Here is a 6,094-nt window from a genome sequence, read left to right as displayed (position 1 = left end):
ATATATATATATATATATGTTATACTACACTATGCTATTTTTGATATTCTATGTTATATTGCTGTACTAAACTATATATTATGTTATATAATATCACTACATTTCACTTTATAATTATATTATATTATATTACTGTTTTATTATATTATATTTTTATTATGATTCTATATTAATACAGACAAACACTAATTACCATTATCATATCAAGTATAACTTAATCATAATATATAAGTCTGGTGTACACATACTACATTTGCTCACTGTGCTGCTATTAAGTACACGCCACTATAATTTTTACCTTATAATTTTGTCTTTAATTTCTCGTGCGTAGTTTCAATTTTTAGTTCAATTCTAATTTTCATTTTTATACCTCTTATTTTTTACTTTATCTATCTGTACTCATTTCTGTTCTGCTTCAAAAACTAAACTGAATTTGTCCCCTGGGAATCAATAAAAGCAATCTTATTCTGTAATTTTGTACATCATTTATATCAGTTATGCTAACAATGTACTGAACAGGCTAATTCCTGAGATCTGTGAACACTGTGGTGACACTCAAAAGAAGTACAACAGGGCAAGTAGTGATCAGAAAGGACCCAACCAACAGTTTATTCAGCTCATCTAAACCACTCAAACAGAGAGGGAGCATACCTGAGCTGTTGCTAATAATCCCTCATTACACCTGTATACACAGGTCAAAGGTCTATGTGCTAAATTGAAGCAGGAAATGGGTCTGTAAACAGATGTCTTATGATAATATTAATGATATTGTGAGGTGCTGATGTATTTATAGCAGTAACAAGCATGGCTGAAACTAGATTTTGTGCTGTAAAGGAGTTGGTTCCAACCAGGGAGCAATTTCTGTAGTGTAGAGGTGGTTTGTTCAGAAAAAAAGGTCAGCAAACCATGGTAATATTTCCGCAGTGTAAAATGGGAGTAACTGCAAAAACAAGCAGATGCATCCTGTGGAGTACGAGGAGAAATTGTGTGAGGAGAGTGCACGCTGTGGGGACTAAACAAACTGCTGCAATTAATAATAAAGTATACTTTAATATTTCATCATATCTTTATGAATACTGTCACAAAAATACCCTCTATAATATACCAATACCATGATATTATTTTAAACCAGAATTTCCCTTTTTAATATATTGCAGTTGTCATGCACATGTACTGAATGGTAAATACATTGCTTTTTTGATTGATCCTTTAAAAAATTTCCAAAATAAAAGCCATGTTTTAGATTAGAGATGTTTCACACACATTCCTGTATCTTCTTCCTTGCTACTGACAAAGATTTAAAGATATGGATTGAATGCTGAGCATACACACAATTTTCACAAATACACACACACACACACACATACACAAAGATATACACCCCCACCATTCATCCACACTGCCATCCACTCCATCTGCCACCATGGACCAAGCATGGGGTCCAATAGGTCTTTGATTGCTCCAGTATATCTGGCTCTCTCTTTTTCTCTCTCTCTGCCTTCAGCCCCTTTGTGTCACCTCAGACAGAGAGAATGTGCTTGAAAATTACTGTATGCTGGATGGCATTGCTGACAACTGCCGAGTCCCTGAACCTCAGGAGCGAAGGCAGCCGTTCCTCTCACAATTACACTGCTCTGTGACACTTCTAGCTCTTCTTTTTTTTTCATCCACGCCACCCTCTCATTATCACAAAACCCTATCTGCTCTTTGAAGGAGGCCCGGTGATAAAGGCAGTGGCAGACTCTGACAGAAGCTGACTCTCAATCAGCCGCGGAGAAGCCGAGGGCTTTTAAACCCAAACCTGAAGCCACTTCAAAGGGCCCCGGACCCCCCCTTCTTTAGAAAGGAGCTAAAGTAGCGTTAACACTGAAGTAAATGTGACTAGAAGTCAATTAACTGCTGGAGAGTGGTAATGGAGATGATTGTGGAAATGTTGAGTCCTGTGGTGGGTTACGCTATTATAAAAGCTGGGTGCTTTGTCCTTGTCTGTTCAGACTGTGGGACTAAATAAGGAGGAGTGAGAAGAGTGTTTGACAAAGCCTCAGAGTTTATAAAAAAATCTTGAATGAAACAGAACAATCAACAGCACACAAGAACTTTTTTTTCCCCAAGGGCTAAATAGAAGGGTCCTGTTTTTGCCACCAGTCCGGAAAGATGAGTCAAGTTTCAAAACCTTTTGCATTTGCTTGTGTAAGTGCCCACTAGCAATCTGATGGCAGTTAAGTCTACAGCACTATAAGGTCTTTACTTTCATCACAGGGAATTAATCAGGAATCATCATAATAAGACCAACAGGCAACAGGATCTATCAACTGACACCACATTACAGTGCGGATGTAGATGCAGCAGCCTGTAGCTACAGTTGCTACATTTTGATTGAATCTGTATATTTTCTGCTTTTTTTCTGAAAACATAATCAAATGATCATTGGATTAGATTTCTACAGGCTGAAGCCAAAATTGTTCGAATCAATTGGATAAGGAGATTTTGACTTTGGCAAGCCAGACGACCAGTCAACCACAGTTGGTGCTGTGGCTGCCCCAGGAGGAGAGGAAGAGAGCTGGATAGGAGACTTAACACTGCTACTGACTAATGTCCTGTCTGGATGAAATGGGACTCAGGAAATCAGAGACTGTTGTACCCAATTCTTTAAAGAGACCTGCTCAACATCAACATCCTGGATCAAGCACTCGACAGGCGGGCCGTGTTCCAAGCCTACAGAGTGCAGGACAAGAGAAGGCGGACTCTGTGTTTGCATCGATGATGCTTAATGCTCAAACGCAGTCAAAGTGGATGCAAATTCAAAAGATGCACTGCAGAATGATTTAACTGTATAATATAATATAACTGTATATATTGTTATATTTTATTAATTAAGTTAATTTCATTGAACAACATTGTGTTGTATAATGATAAATATATTTCCTTGATACACAGTCCATATCATTAAGGCCATACCAAGGGCAAAGTTGATATTTTTATGCAATCAATAAAGTGATCTTAAGCTTTAAACATCACCCTGTAAGAAAACAAAATGCTAAAAAAAAATTTAATTCAATAAAAGTCAAGGGAGGGGAAGAAGAAAAGTGAGACAAAAGGAGGTACCAAGAGGCCCAGTTGGCCTTTCAAAGATTTCTGATCTCAATTTGTCCTTCTTAGAGCACTCTGTGCAACTCTCAAGTTCACTCAAAAGACAAATGGGGAGCCAAACTTTTTGGGGGAACATTCATTAGGCCAGTTGGTAATGGTCAGTTATTGTTTTTGTGCATGGGTGGGTGTGTGTGTGGGTGTGTGTGCAGCTAGATGCATTGCTTTGGATATAGGTGTGATTAAACAGGCCTGTGAGTGTGCCTCTGCTGCTCTGACGACTCCATACCAACACAGCCCCATCGATAGGATGCCTCAGTACAATTGATCTCTCTATCTCTCTCTTTCCTCCCATGCTCTTTGTCTCTAGTTGACCCCCCCTCCCCACTCCCCCACCCCTACCTACATACCCACGCCTCACTACCATTTGCCATTGACCACCAATGCCCAGCAAGATTGATAGCAAAACAGTGACCACTCGCTGCTCTTGAATATTTGCCTCCCACCATGTCATATTGACCTCCACACTGCGATCATTTCCTCCTGACCCTGTGGGGTTGACATGTAGCCCGATGAGTCTGACCAAGCTGTCACTGCTTGATACTACAGACACATTGGTCCATCACTGACAGTGTTTACCATATGTAACATAAGGGGAGACTAAAGTAGAGGTCATCAAGGATCCACAACCCTAGGACCCAAGTTGGGCTGGATCCAAATTATATTCCGTCTAGGCGGGTAGGGGTGGGGTCCCATTCTATTGAGTCAGACCTCTGGTCTGTGTGTCATCATATCTAATACCAGGGTCGCTCCAACCAAACTGTAGGGGTGTACGCGACAGTCAAATTAGATTTGGTTGTTCAATACAAAGACTTATCTATTTATTGCTATTGCTATTGCTTATTTTTCAGTTCACCACACTAAATTCCTATATAAGCAGCAGTGGTGGAAACTACCACACCTTTCTTCGTCATCTGTGATTTCCACACATTCATACTCTTCTGAGCAGAGAGCGTTGGAGTAGCTGCTCACACTGGTCTCTATTAACTGTCACTATCTGCTTCCACAGTTAGTTTTGTGGTTTGTGGTCATATTTTGGTTACAACCGGCTATGCTGTAGTTCTGTGTACAGTGACATAGCCAAAACACAAAAGTGCAGAGATTCGAGTCAGGGTCATCTCCATTGATGATTGAATCATTGAATTTTCGGGGGCAACCCTATCTAATGCCACCATCATGTAGTGCATCAAAATATCACAAGAAAGCACATTTTAGATTAGGACTTATTGTCCTTAGGTCTATTTCAACAGGATTCAGTGGCCTTTAAGACGAGTTTTAATAGGTACACATGAACTCCTTTTGACTGCATTCCAATTTTGTTTTAGCAAAACATCATAAAAAGGGAAGTCTATTTTCTAAGCAAAGATACTTTTGTTTTAAGTTTGCTAATGTTTCAGTCGGGATGGGTTTCATGGGACCTTAAAACATCAAACATATTAAAAAGATAAAGGGCCATTAAAGCTTTTCATTCAAACAACTAAATGAAAGTAACCGCAAATTTAGAGTTGCAAGTTTCTGACAAGAAAGCAGCAGTGCAGCGTTTCTCCTGGGTGTTGTATGGGTGTTGGGTAAAGTTAATCAAGGTGAATGATTCCAAATCTCTCCCTCCAAAACTATCCCAACCAAAGCACACATTTTACTCTGTGACTTTGATATGATTTAGTCCCTAAGCTCTTGCTATCTATGGTCCGGAGCCACCGCCTTCCATAAACCCAAAGTCCGGTCTGGGACCCACATCTCTGCTTCCACCTCCTCCTCCTCCTCCTCGTCTGTGGTCTGATAGTATCGATTGGCCATTTGGAGCCAAGGAACTCCAAAGAGACAAGCATAATTACAAGGGGATAAGGCAATCTACTGCAATTAACCACTCCTCCCCTGGCAGCCTAGGCCGTGGACCATCTCTCATCCTACGCAGGAAATAAATTACCTCAGCCCGGTCGCCGCCATCACAGCCACTGAAATATAGGAACAATTAAACAGGAATTAATTCTAATTCATGCAGCCCCTATCACTAAAGGGACATATTTCAACCACGGTATTAAAAAACTATTACAAGAAATTAATTGTAAACCACAGTTTCTTTGATCCGCATAATAAATCACTGGTTCTTTCATAAAGAGCTTGGAAGAGATAAGTTTAACACTGTTGTCAGACATTTTGTAAGGTTGGAGGGTCGTTCTGAAAGGCGCTTTGTGGAGAAGGTTTTTCATTAGGATAAATAAATCTTGTCATAGAGTTCAGTGTGTGGCCTACACAGAGAAGGGCAGGAATTTTCTTTAAATGTCATTTGCAGTTTTATGTTGCAGGAACTATTTTAGCCACCACAGAGCATATATAACTCACAATTGACACAGTCTGACAGAGTGGTTCTGTGAAACTTTAAATAGCAAAACTCTTAAGTATAAGTCTGGAGACTAGGTCAGAAATACAACTGTCAAGAATGAGGACAGGGAGCATCTCCTGCTGATCCATTGAACAGAATGAGAAACAGATTGTGGAATTATTCATTACAGCCGACTGCAGCATCATCACTTCTCACACTTGCCTTGTTTATTTCTGAATTTACAATTTCAGCCAATTTTACACCAGATTACCGCAATGTCAGGCCTCCACTTTTCTCCCTGTGGACCATTTTCATAATTTTCCTGTCTCTCCAAAATGTTAAAAAAGGTAACTTTCAAGGCAGTCTGTTTCTCTGCTTTGAGCTCCCTTGGTTCCTTGTTGCCTTGCAAGGGTTTAAAACAACTCAGAACTTTTTTTAGGGAAATTTTAATAAGCATACGGTCACCCTGCAGGTAATTAGCTGGGGGATGAAGAGGAGCTGCCGGCTTGGATTCAGCTCCCATTTGAACTGCTGTTGTGTTGTACAGCTTGAGAGGGCTGTGTTGAAAGGAAAAGCCCCTAGCCAGCCTTTGGGTAGAGAAGCCCGGCACATTGAAAAGCTCCA

Source organism: Morone saxatilis, unplaced genomic scaffold, assembly GCF_004916995.1.
Source record: "Morone saxatilis isolate NCDOM2014 unplaced genomic scaffold, NCSU_SB_2.0 Contig1, whole genome shotgun sequence".
In the NCBI taxonomy this organism is placed as follows: Eukaryota; Metazoa; Chordata; class Actinopteri; family Moronidae; genus Morone; species Morone saxatilis.
Note: the sequence above shows the minus strand (reverse complement) of the source record.